This window comes from Phoca vitulina, unplaced genomic scaffold (genome assembly GCF_004348235.1).
Source record: "Phoca vitulina isolate PV1807 unplaced genomic scaffold, GSC_HSeal_1.0 scaffold63, whole genome shotgun sequence".
Classification (NCBI taxonomy): Eukaryota; Metazoa; Chordata; class Mammalia; order Carnivora; family Phocidae; genus Phoca; species Phoca vitulina.
In genome coordinates this window covers 5313508-5329308 of record NW_022589766.1, presented here as the reverse complement: position 1 = coordinate 5329308, position 15801 = coordinate 5313508, and the positions used below count along the sequence as shown (strand labels likewise).

Genomic DNA, 15801 nt, shown 5'->3' with positions numbered 1-15801 from the left:
CACTAATAAAAAATTTGATCTTGCTGCTGCTTCGGGTAACTACTTTTCTGCCTTTTCCTGTTGCCGCTCTCTGATGACCATCCACTGCCTCTGTTGTCTCTCTACCCAATTCCGCCCTTTGCACTACCCAATCTGGCTTCCATCTTCAGTGTTTTACTAGACCCCCACCCTCAGCAATCATCATGATTTTCTTCTGGATAGGTCCTTGAGTCTAGTTAAGCCAGTGGCACTGACTCTCTCCTCTTGCCATCTTTCTCTTTTCTCTTCCCTTGCTGCGGAGCCATCCTAACTTCCCCACACCTCTTTGCTTTTTTCCTAATTGTGGACAATTCTTGAAGCCTGTTACCTGGAGCACTGGTCTTGGTGCTCTGTACCCCTGGACAGAGCCCCTTTAGGGCAGCCATCCCTCTGCGCCGCGTGCTCTCACTTCCGTAGCTCCATCCCAGCCTCACCCTCGGCTTCTGGTTCTATGTGATCACTCCGCTGAGAGGCCTCCAACTGTCCCCTCTAGTTCTGCACGTCTGAAATGAAACTTCTCCCCAAACTATCTCTTCAACTACCTAACTTCTGGGTAATGTCACCAATGTTGTCCCAGACTGTCACACCCTCAATCTGGTAAGGGTGACCTGCTTATGGTCCTCATCACATTCACTCCCAGTCATTCCTTGGTGGACACCTTGTCTCTTGAAAAGCCCTCTCTGCTGTCCTGTCTCCTGAAAGCCTGCTTACCTTCAGGGCAAGCTCAGGCTCTGCTTCCTTTGTGAAGTCTTTTCCAGTTACCTCAGTCAGTTCACAATGATTATTTTCCTCTCAGAATCCTTGTTGACTTTAGACTCTACAGTACTAATGACACACAATGCACTGTTCTTTCCATTTCTTTCACCTGAACTCTCTTACTCGTCTGTCCTCTGCTGGACAGGATCTGGCATCAGCCAGCTCAGCCAGCCCCAGGGCATCTCCCTCTCCGAAGCCCTCCCAGTTGTCACAGGCTCAGGGTCACTCCTCCTTCTGGGTTACCAAAGCACCCCTTCCCATCGCTGCTGGAGTTTCCATCCCCTTGTATTATAGTGACTTATATCATTTTTGTCCAACTCTCAGCAGAATGTTAGCCAAGTTCCTTAAGCACAAAGACCACTTCTTACACAACAAAGCACCACAGATGTGTGGCTGACATCTGATGTTGTCAAATATACTGGTCATTCCACACATGCATCTTATCTTCCAAGCCACACTATGATCTCCTCATGGAGACAGGGGTTAAGACTCATTTCTTTTAAATCCCGTGGTGACTAAGAATACAAAACAGAAAGGACCTGGGGAGTACCTGTTGAGGGTATACTTAGAATAAAGCCTTGAGAAGAAAATATGTAAATGTATATGAATAACCTATAAACCTGGAAACTATACTTTCTGGGGAATACAAGTCTTATCAAGTCTCAAAACACTGCACCTTGCTATTTTGGGGCCAGCATAACACATCTCTGTACTTAGCAGTGGTCCTGTCACTTAAAGGTGTTAATAGGATGCCCAAACTGGAAGCTTTCAACTGTGAACTCTACCCATCTAAAATCAGAACGAATCAGAGACTAAATCAGAGTCCCTGATAAGTGGCAATAATCCACAGGGAAGGGGCTCGGGGTGGCGGCTGCCTGCCAAGAGTCTGGTGCTGCACAGAAGTCTGGCTACACAGTGCATATTACACCAGGGCAGATAAGCCTTCAGGGAAACACTCCTCACATGGGAAGAGATATTTAATTTCATCGAGTGGTCCAAGGCCTGCCCCTTTCACATGGCACAACACACGTTAGTCCAACTACGATCTTGCTGACTCAGAGCAGCTAAGATTTCATTTCCTACCAATCAGGAAACCCCACTTAAATGACAAGGTGACCAAGACAACCACACCCTCAAGAGGAGATGAATGCCTCTCTGACAATCACTCTGACCAAGCGGGGAGCGTCTCCAGCTAGCCATACCCAAAGAGTTGTTCACTAATAATCCCAGGAGGCTAGGAAGGCCTCCACCCCATCTGGGACAAATGTTTGGGTAGGCAGAACCATCTGGAAAAAGAGGCAGATTCTGCTCAGCAAACATTTATGGCAGCACTGTGTGACAGGCCGAGCTGTGTGACAGGCCACACGTCCCTCAGCTCTAAAACCTGGATCCCCAGTGCTCCGAGGTAAGCAGACACCACCACTGGTGGAAGACAGGAATCAGTCCTCTGGGCTGGGCCATGGAGGCAGCATACAATGTGTGTGTGGACGGGAAAGATGAGGCGAGAGGACAGCTACTGGGCCACCCCTCCCTTCATAGCTAGGAGCTCCATGGACCTGGTGTAGTGAAGAGGGAACTGCCCAGGCTGTCCCTGCAGACGGCTTCTGCCCATCAGGTGGCTACTGGCAGGCATCCAACCTTCTCTATCCTTGGAGGAAGAACGACCTCTGAGCTGATGGCTGAACAGAATATGGCCAAAGGCAAAGGCAAAGGGAGGAAGGAGCCTGCAGCAGGCTTGAGCACAGTCTTTCAAAAAGAGTTCAGATAGGTATACAACCGCCAAAACATGAGAGCAAGCCTCAGATAAGGTCCCCAAGACACGGGGGAACTGGGAATCCAGAGAATCTGAATAGACATGGGGGAAGAAAGCCCACCCAAAACAGAGCCCTGTTATACAGGGTTTTACTGAAACCTTCTGATAAATTTAAACAGCAAAAGGTAAGAGGCAAAGAAAACTATCTTAAGATACTTTCTTTTCATAAATTTTTTTTACATCTCATTTGAGTCAAGAGAGATTACTTCTCTGGATGATGGACTTGGGCATTTCTAGGCCATGTTTTTAAGTCACACACCCACACAATAGTACTCCATGTTCTCTTTCAAAGAAGAAATAAAGTAGTATCTAAAGAAACACCTTTGAGATGTGTTTTTCATTAATCTTGACAATGGTGAAACAAAATAATAATAAATAAATTAAATATCTTGTGATTTTCTTAGAGATTACTCTACTATATGGAATCTATAAAGCACTGGTTTAAAAGTTTTATAATAGGGGTGCCTGGGTGGCTCAGTGGGTTAAGCGTCTGCCTTTGGCTCAGGTCATGATCCTGGGGTCCTGGCATGGAGCCCCGAGTACAGCCCCACCCCCCATCGAGCTCCCTGCTCCTAGGGGACCCTGCTTGCCTGCTTCTCCCCTTCCCTCTGCCCCCCAACCCTGCCGCTCATGCTCAATCTCTCTCTCCAATAAATAAAAATCTTAAAAAAAGGTTTTATAATAAAAGTTATAATTGCTTAACACAGAAAAGTTTGGAAAATAGTGAAAAGCACTACCAAAACAACCTGTTCATTTATATCCCATTACTTCAAGATTATCAGGTATGGTTGGCAAATGCTCTGCTAGTACTTTTTCACATTTTTATTTATAAAAATGGTATCATTCTCAACATACTATTTTGCATCTGTTTTTCACTTATTATATCAAAAGTTTCTGGTATCAACAAATATTCTAAAAGATTTTTAATGTATGTTCAGTTTATGTGTGTGTGTGTGCACGCACGCGCACTGGTGTAGTATTTTATCTGGGTAAACCTGACCAAGCCCTAATTGTTGACCCTTTAGTTGTTTTAGCTGTTAGATATTATTTATAATGTTACATTAATAAAAATCCTTCTACAGTATTTTTATAAACACCTTGATTTTCTAAATATTCTTAGAATCATAATTTCTGATTTAAGGATGTATGTTCTTTTTTTTAAATTTTATTTTATTATGTTATGTTAATCACCATACATTACATCATTAGTTTTTGATGTAGTGTTCCATGATTCGTTGTTTGCGTATAACACCCAGTGCTCCATTCAAGGATGTATGTCCTTTTAAGGCTTTTGATAAACATTGTCAAAATTACTGGTCAGATTTGAAGCAATGCTTCTTGCTCAGTTATTTTAAACATCACACAGTGGTATGTATCTCCCATATACAGGAAATAGTTTCAGGAAAAAAAATAATTTTACTTGGAATTGAAATATTTTAATAGGTCAAGTCCTATTTACTTCAGGCAAATAAAGCACTCAGAGCTCAAAACGCTAATGTTATGTCATGCCTGTTTAGCAAAGTTGGTAGGACATGATGCTAGTGAGAAAGATACAGGGCTTAGGCTAGTATTGGCTGGTCAACTCAACACAGAGGAAAAAACATCCTTGTCAACAGAATGCCTCACCAACCTTGGCCAACTGTCACAAATTTGTACTCTTGGCCAGAGGGAAGATTAGGTGATGGAATGTGGATTACTCAGCATTAACCCATCCTCACTCCTGGTTAGCAAGCCAAAGCACATGTCCAAATGATTGTTGTGTCTTCTTTCTGTAATAAATAGGACACCTGGCTAGGAAACACAACTGACCAACTTATGGGAAGATTAAAGCTCAATGATATGTAATTATTTTGTCAAAGATCATCTGTTTCCTAGGAGGAGCAGTTCCTGAATGAGCTGGGGGCTCTATCGGCTAGGTCTGATCGAAAACAGACCTAGTGCTAATGCTACACAGTGCGTCAGCACTTTAGCTGGAGGTCCTTTAAACTTCAAGCCTTCTTTTATTTTTTATTTATTTATTTGACAGAGAGAGTGAGCACAAGCAGGGGGAGCAGCAGGCAGAGGGAGAGGGAGAAGCAGGCTCCTTGCCGAGGAGGGAGCCTGATGCAGGGCTCGATCCCAGGACCCTGGGATGACCCGAAAGGAAGGCCCATGCCTAACCGACTGAGCCACCCAGGTGCCCCTAAACTTCAAGCCTTCTTGATGTAAAGTAAGGGGCGTGGATTTTTCATAAAGGTCATCTGGTCAGATGGCATTTCATCAACAGTTGAAAATTAAATTAGCATATTGGAATAGTAATGATGACTTCAACTGGACAAGAGGAGGGACTATTCTTTTTTTTTTTTTAAGGTTTGTTTGTTTTTTTTTAAGATTTTATTTATTTATTTGACAGAGAGAGAGATAGCGAGAGCAGGAACACAAGCAGGGGGAGTGGGAGAGGGAGAAGCAGGCTTCCCGCCGAGCAGGGAGCCCGATGTGGGACTCGATCCCAGGACCCTGGGATCATGACCTGAGCCGAAGGCAGACGCTTAACGACTGAGCCACCCAGGCACCTGGGAAGGGACTATTCTTAAGAAGGGAAGGAAAACAGGAGAAAGAGGTGGTAGGTAGCAGGTCAATGAAGCATCTTGGGCTGCCAGGGAAGTAGCCACTTTGGAGTTTCCTGCCCTCACTTAGGACTGACTTGGTGCAAACTGGCTTGGCCTGCCTGAGGGAAGCAGTCTAACCCTATCTGCCTCATGTATTGAAGGTTTCAAGTAAAGGCAAAGCCTTCTTTTTTTTTTTTTTTTTTTAAGATTTTATTTATTTATTTGACAGAGAAAGACATAGCGAGAGAGGGAACACAAGCAGGGGGAGTGGGAGAGGGAGAAGCAGGCTTCCCGCCGAGCAGGGGGCTCGATCCCAGGACCCTGGGATCACGACCTGAGCTGTAGGCAGACACTCGCTTAATGACTGAGCCACCCAGGTGCCCCAAGGCAAAGCTTCTTTTGTATCAAAATGTACTCACTGAAAAACAGCCACTGCTAACTCTATTGGTCTGCATGAAGTTACAAAAACATACATGCTGCTTATAACAATTCACATATAGAAGCATATAAAGTAAAAGTTCTCCTTTGAATCTCCCTTTCTCTCCTCCACACCCAAATTCTACTTCCAAGAGGTAAAACCTACTGTGTTTAATCTTTTCAGTCTTTAGATGCCTATACCTTGGTATTTTCTTCCCAAATGAAATTTATACGAATTTAAGTTCATTTGTGTTCCACCTGAATGGCTTGCCTGGCTCCTTAATTACTGGGTAGTCTCTGCCTTTGACCCCATCTGGAAATGTTGCCATCCCAAACAACCTCCCTTTACTTCTCTTCACTAGAAAGGAGGCTTCCCTGCTAAGATGGAAAGCTCCTTTGCCTGGCCCTCCAGATTTCCTGGACAGATGCAGAAGCTGACCCAAGCAAAGTCACAGAGGAGAGCTACACCTCTAACAGAAGAGAAAGTGAATGAAGGCCATGGGAGCTTTAGTCACAAGGGAGAGCTCAGCAGCTTTTTCATTTCCAATTAAGCTCGCTCCCCAGACTGGCCTCCCCAACTGGAGGACTAACCGCCCCCATGACATACACAAACACACCAAGTCTGTGCTCTCCTGGGCAAGTGCTCCTGCCCTGCTAGTCTTTCAGATAACCAGGTCAGCTGAATACATGGATACAAAGGGGCATTTCATATACTCCTATTCTGGCAGTTGGAATAACACTGTAAGTGCCAGGTCTTCACGGGACAAATCTTCTCTCTGGGCGTGTCAAACACCAGGAGAGTGCTGCTGGGTGGTGGGGGCTACTGAAATGAGGGTCCAAGATGGACTTAAGACATGATACAAATTTTTGAGTATTTTTTTTAATTCTATACCCTTGCAACAGGAAATCGTGATTGTTACGTCTTGTTAAGCAGGCGTGCTACATACTTTCTTTCATTTCACCCTCATGACCACCCTGCAAAACAGACAGTTATCATCCCAGGCTTTCAGGGGAGCAATGGGCACGCAGAGGTTCCACAGCCCCCCAAGGCCACATGGCCAGGAGGTGATAGGACCAGCATTTGAACTCAGGTCTGTCTGCTTGCAGAGGCCAGACTGCCTCACTTTCTCCAGGAGAAAGGTTAGAAATCTCCCTGGGGCTTCCGGGAACTATAGAAGGTTCCAGGCTGGCAGCTGGAAGATAATCCAGTTTACCGCTCCTCTTGGCCCCTCCCGGCCCCCTGCACCCTGCCTCTTGGGATGCAGGGGCCTCACAAATGCCAAGTTGAGAGGCCTACAAGCCGCCACCTTCACGTTTGCTTTAGAGTAGATGATGCAAAGTTTGGAAAGGAAAACCTTCCTAGAGTCAGAGTGTGTGAGGCAAAATTATTATTTTTAAGGTAGCAAGAATATTCAGTTAGACAGTGTGACACTAGATTTTACCTAGCTCTGCAACATCTCTGACAATAAAACAAGTCCTTGTCTACAGGACTAATTACAGACTACTAAATTATTTTTATTAAAATCCTCTGGAATACTAAACACGAGGGATGAGACAATGTAGTATTGTGGACTAGTTCTAGAAATCTGGGTGCTAATCCTGACTCAGCCACTAATAACCACCAACATTCATTTGTACGGTGTACACAGTTTGCAAAGTGTTTTCACACACTTTTTACATTAGCTGGGTGACTTTAGGCAAATCACTTAACTATTGGTGTCTCATGTTAGAAGCTGGAAATGAGAACATTGAGCTATATCATCCGAAGTCCCCTCTACTTCTAACATTGTACAGGGGTTGGGCGTGTACTTTAGGATCTTTACAAATGTATCTGTAAACAAATCAGGGCAAATGCATTCTGCTTGAGAAAAATAATATTTTCTGTTCAGCCTCTGAAAGATGTTACCCCAGCCAAATTCATGTATAGCTCATAAGACATTTGCTGCCAGTTAGTTGGCTCAGCTTCTGGAAGGTACCATAATAAGGCCTTGGGTTGGATTCCCACATAGGAACTTTCCTCTGTTCAGTAGCCAACTACTGTGCCTAATGACAGTCAATTGTCTTACACACATAACCCCGTAAAGTGGGCTAGCTTGGAGGAAGGACTTGGAAGAAATCCGTCCTCACAACGCATGCACTCTCAGGATGGTAGGTCAGGAATGCCATCATCACATACCCAGAAATATTATAAATATCACCCTTCCTCAGTTCTAAAACACACAAATCCCTCCTTCAAGTCTTGCCACTTCCTGGCTACTTTACTCTTCCCGAAATTAGATGTGCCTTAGAATCAACACATATATTTTGATCTGGTTGTGTTAAATTGTTTTACTAAAAACCGTTGGTAAATTGCTGGTGTGTCTTAGAATCAAAGGGATATAATGCTACAAAACCACCACATAGATTACATAGATTTAGGTCTAACTTCATTCAAATTGTGTCCCTCTCCCTGATCTTAACAATTACATTCAGTAACAACTGGATAGGCAACATGCGAGACACAGGCATTAGTCTGTTTCCCAATAGTAGCCATTTAAAAAGCATTCCATCATTGTCTCATAAAACACTGGTACGGATTTCAAAGGCAAATTAACCCATATAAAAACTACTGTGATGCTCTGAAAATGTTCAGTCCCAGAGCAAACTGGAAAGGGAACATTTTACTCACACCCTCCTCATCTATCTAGCCTTGACACATTTTCTTGCTTCTTAATTCACAACCCTCCACCCCAGTACTATTGCTGATTCCCAAAATACACTCAGCCCAGGAGGAGCAGCTCTCCGGCACAGCTGTCTGCTCGGGCCCTGCCCGGGTATTTCGGTGAGCTATGCAACACAGAGGACCACACAGAAGGAATGTAACTCTCAGGCCCCACAGCTCCCATCGCCCCGCAGGCAGGTGCATCCCGCCAAACCCCAGACTGGCATTCGAAACAGAAGAAACTGCATTGCTGCATGGGGGCTGTAGTTTTCCTGAACTTCATCTCTATGTTTAAAACTAGGGCGACAGCCGTCTTTGCTACTGTAAACTAATCTGATGGGCATGGGGGTGGGGAGTGGCTCTGAGGAGGCTGCCAATAGGCCATGATTGAGCAAAGTCAAGGAGCAAAATCATTATTTCTCACTGTTTGCAATCCCCAAAACTGCAAATTAGTGGGTCCTTCGCCATGTTTTTTAGAAGTAAACTATCTACTCCTTTGGCAGCCTGGAGTAAAAAATGCAAAGCCTCTTGTAGGGTTTAACTGCCTGATATTTACACATATTTGCTAACAGTACACTGGAATCTGGAAGCCAAAAAAAAAAAAAAAAAAGAAGAATCAAAGGAAATTGGCAGTGAGGTACATGCACAGTAGTTAGGAGCGCTCGAGTTGAGGCACGTTTATTAAGAAAGCTTCTGGCCGCGGGCACCAATTCTGACTTGAGCTCAATTTCTGCTGGAAAAAGAAAACAGTCTGGGATCCTCCAAGATCAGGGAATGCAGGGTGGGCAGGTGGATTGGTAGCAAACATAACCCCGGGAATTGTCCACATATGCCGGAACCCCTATGGGGTGACAGCCCCCACAAAGACTCCCAGCTGCAGGAGGCAGGGGGTACAGGCCGCAGACCTATACCCCAGAGAAATCCTGGTTCTTCTCCTTCCTCTTCACTCTGCACATGTTAAAACTCACTGTCACCCAGTTGGTTGCTGCATGGACTTTACAGGTATCAGAGATGAAGTCCTGCCACAGCCCCTCAACAAACAGTAAGCACTTGCTATGGGTGATATCAGGCCTCACATTATACCGGGGTTGTACTGCAAAGTAAGTAAGTAAGTAAGTAAATAAATAAATAAATGCATACTAAAGAGTACTGCAAGATGCTTCTTCACAACACACCGGAAGCGCAGGAACTTCAGCTCCCCAACGCAACCTTCCCCCGCCCCCCACTCCCTCTAGTCCCTCTCCGTAGCACCTGCCAAGGCAACAGCCCAGCCCACTAGAAGGCCACCGTGCACCAGCGGGTGTTCACTAAACAGTAGCTGATCATCACGGGGCTGAGTCCTTCTCAGCAAAATCTATTCTGAAAGCCCCAGGAGCTCTTAGCAGTCAGTCAGAACTGTCCAGACCTGCTTCCCCACACCAGTCAGGGCAGGAGTGTGTGGGTAAGAAACCTGAGGCCCCAAGGTTTGGGCAGGCAGAATGTTCCCCCCTCCCCCAAGTCTCCCCTCGCCCTCTCCCTTGTCACTCTTTTTCTGGCATATCACTGGGGAAAACCAGAGAGGCCGGAGGTGTCAGGCCCAAGAGGAGTAAGGAGAAGCGACAAGGGCGGACCGGAGGCAGTTGGGGGCGATGCGGGGGGATCAGTCCGGGGTGGAGGTGCGGTGGCGCCACATCTAGTGGGGAAGGAGCCCCCAAGGTGGGTCCGGAGGGAGGGCAAGGAGGGGGAGTGGCTCGAAGGCCTGACGGCCGCCGCGGGAACCCCAGGAGAGAGGGACGGAGGGAGAGAGGCGGCGGGGGTGAGGCGCGGTTGGGGGGCGGGGGCGCGGGTGGGGAGGCGAGGGGGGCAGCCCGGTTCCCCTCCCCCAGCCCGGGCCCGGGCCTCCCGCTGACTCAGCCCCACGGCGTCGGTCGCCTCGGCCCGGACTCACAGTGCGCGAGGCTGCTCCGGCGGAGGCGGCGGGGCGGGGGACAGGCGGCGGGGGCGCTGCGGCTGAGGCTGCGGCTCCGGCCGGCGGCTCCGGGGCGAAGGGTCCTAGCAGAGGCCGCCGCGGTCTCCGGCTCAACGCACAGGGACTGCGGGGGAAGAGAGCACTGCGCAGGCGCGATGCGGCCACCGCTGTCAGTCCGAGCGGGGCGGGGCCAGGGCACCCGCCGTCTCCAAGGCAACTGGGCGGCGAGGGAAGGACAGCCCCAACCTCCACCTTGTCTTAGCGACGGCGGCGGGGGGCGGCGGGGGGCGACGAGACAGTCCCTCTACATTGCCATAGCAACAAGGAGAAGAAACCGCCTCATAAATTTATGGTGGTACCGAGGGAACGCTCTTACCTTGTCACCATGGCAACTGGGAACAGCCCCTTCCTTTTTCCTTAGCAACAGGGTAACAATTCCTCCACCCTGTCTAACTAATCACAGAAGGAACAACCATTTACACCTGATTCCGTAGTAGCCAGATGACGGATTCCTATCTGCCTCACGGCTACTGCAAAGGAAAAACTGGAGCATATTTCTTCTCTTTCAGCAACACGAGAGAAATAAGGCTGAGTATCTCCTCGCGGTTTATGGTTTTTAATCACAGCCCGTTACTCTAACCTCCAAATTCAATTTTTTTCCTACCTGTGTTAAACATACCTTTTCATCTCCTACCAGGTCTATACCTTTAACCCTAAATTGAGCTAACAAAATCGTCTATACACATATCACTTGGGTTTTTATCAACCGTATTGTCTCTCTCCCACTGCATTTGTAAGCAATTCTTGTTTCTTCATCTTGCCCATTAGCTGGTTGACATTCTACCTCCTCATAACTAGTTCCCTCCCCGATGTGTTGTTCACTGGTGTTCCCAAATTCCCTATACCAAGTCTGCTTTTATGGATCTCCCCAGTTCTTCTAGATCCCTCTTCTCCCTGTTCACACCAACTGTCCTTGTCCTTCAATGCTCTACCCAGGGCTCCACTATGCTCACCCCCTTTGTGATTTCATCAGCTTGGTTCTCTTCCCGCAGATGGTTTCTGGCTCTCCCTCCCTCAGCCCTCACTCCCACAGATGTCTGAGGTCACCTCTGTACCCACCTTGAACATACATATCTCTTTTATTACACACATCCTACAGTATCGTCTTTAGTTTACATGTCTGTCTCCCCAATCAGACTATATGCCCCTTGTGAACAGGAATTCTCTTATTCATCAGCTCCCTCAGCATTTAGCACAGAATGTGACCCAGTAGAGTTCCAGTAAGTGTTTATGTAATTGAATCAAGTGAGGAGAAAGATTTTCTTCAGGGACGTCTGGGTGGCTCAATCGTTAAGCGTCTGCCTTCGGCTCAGGTCATGATCCCAGGGTCCTGGGATTGAGCCCCGCATCGGGCTCCCTGCTCCGCGGGAGGCCTGCTTCTCCCTCTCCCACTCCCCCTGCTTGTGCTCCCTCTCTTGCTGTCTCTCTCTCTGTCAAATAAATAAATAAAATCTTAAAAAAAAAAAAAAAAGATTTTCTTCAAAGATTCTTCAAGATTTTCTTTGACCCCAAAGAAATGGGTGAAGGGAGTCAAAAGGTAAAAAGGTAAATAGAAAAAAAGAAAAAAGATTTTCGTTCTTCCTCACTTTCTCTGACCGAGCTGCCTCCGAGTCTGTCAGCATTTTCCCTATGATCTTTATACATATTTAATCTTTAATACTACTGCCACTATTATAACGCTCTCACTCCCTTAACTCTCCATCTTAATGCCAAAATTCTAGTCATCTATTATCTGAGACTCTGGCGTTCTGTATTTCCTGAATCCTCGCTTCTAGTTAGTCTCCCTTCTACACATCCCAAATGTACCCACTAGAGTAAATTTCCTCACTGGGTACTGACCTCCTCTGTGACTCCTGTCACCCTCTATAATCAGTGTAAGCTCTTCACACCTTACCATTCCGTCATCTGCTGACCCAGCTTGGACTGAGCCCTCTAGGTGAACATCACTGGATTCTGCTGGGTTTGTTGGCACACAGGAGATGCTGCATTCTCTTTGAATGACTCAGAAGTAAGAATTCATTCTGTTCCTAATCTCCCTGTTTAGCTCCTAGAGATCCCATCCCAGGACTGTTGGTGCCAAAGGACTCTGACTGAACCCACTGTCTTGGGGGAGAAGGAGGAGGCAGCCCATCACAAATAGAGTAAGAAAACAGCGTGCTGAGTCAAGACCCTCTCCTCCTATCCAAGGTAACTCTCAGAAAGGAGAGGACTCCTTGTAGAGGATAATTCCCAGGACAAATCAAGGGGTTAGGAGAGTGAAAACCCAGCCTATATCTTTTCCTAGCCATAGAGTTGGAGAACGGAATCTCCTCCTAACTGTATCCTCAGCGCGTCTGGATGCTATAAAGACAAGGGGAAAATTTCAGATTCAGTTTATTTTGCTTCCCCATTCTGAAGTTCCAGCTCAGCTCCATGGTTGTAGGTGTAGACCTGGGTGGTGTAGACTGCCCTGAGTAATCCTGAGAAGAGACTGTGTCCTTGTAGCTCCATCTATTGGCCGCGCATGGGATAGAGGCCCACTTCACAAAGAGTTCCTGCATCCCCTTCACCCAGACTCTCCCTGTTAACATTTTACCGTGTGCCAGTTATCTATTGCTACAAAGCAAACCACTGCAACTTCGTGGTTTAAAACAATAACCATTTCATCATCTCCATTTCTGTGGGATGGGGATTCAAAAAGAGCTCAGCTGGGTGGTTCTGGCTGAGGGTTTCTCCTGTGAGTGCAGTCAGATGGTGGCAGGAGCTTAAACAGCAGGGGGCCGGCTAGACAACCCGCTCTCATCCTGCAGTCTCAGAGCCAGCTTTCAGGGCAGTTGGACTACTTACATGGTAGCTGAAGTTTTCAAGGATGAGTATGATAGTGAATAAGTGAAATCATGCATGGCTTTTTATAACCTAGCCTCAGACATCACTTTTGACATATCCTTTTGTTTGGAAAAAATCACAAAAGGCAATTTAAGATCAAGGAGAGGGAGCATAGACCCCACCTCTTAATGGGAGGGATGTCCAAGTCATATAATAAGAGCATATGGATGGGAGAGACTGTTGAAGTCATCTTTGGAAATGACAATCTGCCACACCCTACCGTCTGATGACAACAGTCCACATCCCGTTCAATGCAGAATATATTCATCCCCTCCCCCAAGACCCCAAGGCTCATTCCATGACAGCACCAGCTTGAAATCCAGGATCCCATCACTTAAATCCCCGTGTGGGTATGGCTGCTCAGGTCCAGTTCCTTGGGTGTAGCTCATTGAGTATCAATCGTCTTGATCTGAAGAACTTGCAAAGTAAGGAAACACATCACGTGCCTCATATAACCCCAGCAAACACTAGCAGCACAGGCATGGGGTTATTGCTATGGCCATTATCATCTCAAAAAGGAGAAAAGCAGAAGGCAAACACATCAGTTACAGTTCATAGCAATTCTGAAGAGCAGCCGGGCACATGTTGCCAGTTCCTGGTTTGGGGCTCAGACCCACTCCCCCATTTACTTACATTAGCATCGCCAGGGATCTTTTTCTCCCAGTGGGTTATAATCCTGTCCTATAATTATTTGTTTTGACACACAATTTGTCACAGATTTGGCCAGCGGAAGAAATTCCAAGTTGGTTCTTGTGCCCTTTGGATTTGTTTTCATCATTCTTTGAACATTTCCTTGCTTTCTGACACAAGATGTTCCAGGCTCATCTTGTACCTTTCCTGCCCCGCCCCGCCCCCCCCGCCGGAATTGGCCGTTCACCAGGGAACCATGGGTCCTCCTGATTTTTTGTTGTTTCTTTTTCCATTTTCCCTTGCTCCCTAAATCTGCTCTTGGACACTGATGATTCCCATCTCATTTTTCTCTCTCCTTCTTCTATACATACTCCCTGAGTGGTCTCATCTATTCCTGTGACTCCTGGGGCTGTATCTCCAACCCAAGCAGCTCTCCCAGCTCTCAATATTCATGATTCATTTGAAACTTGCTGAAAGTGGAACAGGCTCTCAAATAGGACTGATTCCCACACATAGGAAACCCTTGACGTGGTTTTAAAATTTACAACTGTGTAAAGTAATATGTAAATTTGCTGAGGGATGAATTCTAATCACATGACCTGAGCAGTTGAGTCCTTATCTAGGGAGTGACTCTAGCCCTCTACCCTGGGGGCGTTGCATAAGCACTGGGGCTGATACTTCCTGGCTATGGTTTTTCTTGTCTATTGTTGTGATGGTTAAATGAGATAATGTATGAAAAATGCCTAGCAGTGCTGCACACACAATAAATACCCAAATAAATGGTAACTATGAGTAATAAGCAAACTTTCACGAGGGTCAGGAGGTCACTTGATTTCCCCATCAGTTATAGCCTATTAAATTATATGGAAGCCAATATGCAAATGTAGAATTTGCAAAGGTCTTAAGACAAACCTCCTGTGAACATTACTGATGTATTGTATCCAAAATGAACAGCAACTCTAGACCAGTGGCTTGGATTGCAAGATGTTACCCTGCTTTTTGTGGAAAATGCCCACCATGACGATCAGGTGGGTAATTAAGGCTGGGATTCACTGGATTATTTCGCAATAAACAACTGAAGCCCAGAGAGGTTAATGAACTTGGCTAAGATCACACAGCTAGTGAACATTAGAAGCATGGTTTGAACCTAAAGCCAAAACCAAAACCCGAACTTCTTCCATTATGACGTTGCTTCCTACACTTTCTGTACTATAATTATTTGTCAATATGTCTTTTCCCCAAACTAATCTGTAAATGCAAGAACCACACTTGCTTCCTTTTTGTAGTATTTAACACATGCCTGGCACGTATTCCACAAGCATGCATGTTGTAGAAGGCGGAAAATGGTGAGTAAACCTAAACTAGAGTTGCCAGATAAATAAATGCAAGATGCCTAGTTAAATTTGAATTTCAGTTAAACAACAAATACTTTTTTAGTATAAGTATGCCACACACACTACTTGAGACACATCTACATGAAGGAAAACCTAAAAATTATTTGTTATCTGAAACTCAAATTTAATCGAACATCCTGTATTTTTATTTGCTAAATCTGGCAACCTTAACCTAAACCGTGAGATTGGCCCCAGGGGTTCTCCTGGGAGAAGTGCCGCTCTGACCCCTCACTCACACTCAAGACTGACCTGATCCCCAGCTACTCTGGGGGCTGGAACTGAGGCCATGGTAACCTGCATGTGTCTGCCTTTCCGGGGGTCTTACCTGCTCTAGGTTAGGTCGGCGTGGCACCTTTAAGAGGAAAAAGCAGCCACTGATGAGCTTAAAGCGCCACCTGGGGGGCCCTTATGGGTACTACTACGGTGGTCAGGGGCCATCCCATTGACTCAGGATTTTAGGGAGCCGGTAAAAGCCAAACAAGGCAGAGACAGGGTAGAAAGAGGCCAGGCTAGCAGTGGAGAGGGGCAGGTGAAGATATCGCTTCCTGGCATTTTCAGCTTACAGCTGCTGCTCTGGCTGCCTAGGAACTGAAGGCACTTGCCCTCCAAAG

At 46.3% G+C, this 15801-nt stretch overlaps 1 protein-coding gene across 2 annotated transcripts in view; it reads right to left on the bottom strand.

Moving 5' to 3' along the window:
* Positions 1-10367, bottom strand: part of MAPRE3 (microtubule associated protein RP/EB family member 3) — a 53046-nt gene extending 42679 nt beyond the window's left edge. For both annotated transcript variants that reach the window (XM_032391475.1, XM_032391474.1), the window contains exon 1: positions 10221-10367. The gene's annotated coding sequence lies outside the window, so the exon portion shown is untranslated. The remainder of the gene's footprint in view (positions 1-10220) is intronic.
* Between the last annotated feature and the right edge of the window lie 5434 nt (positions 10368-15801).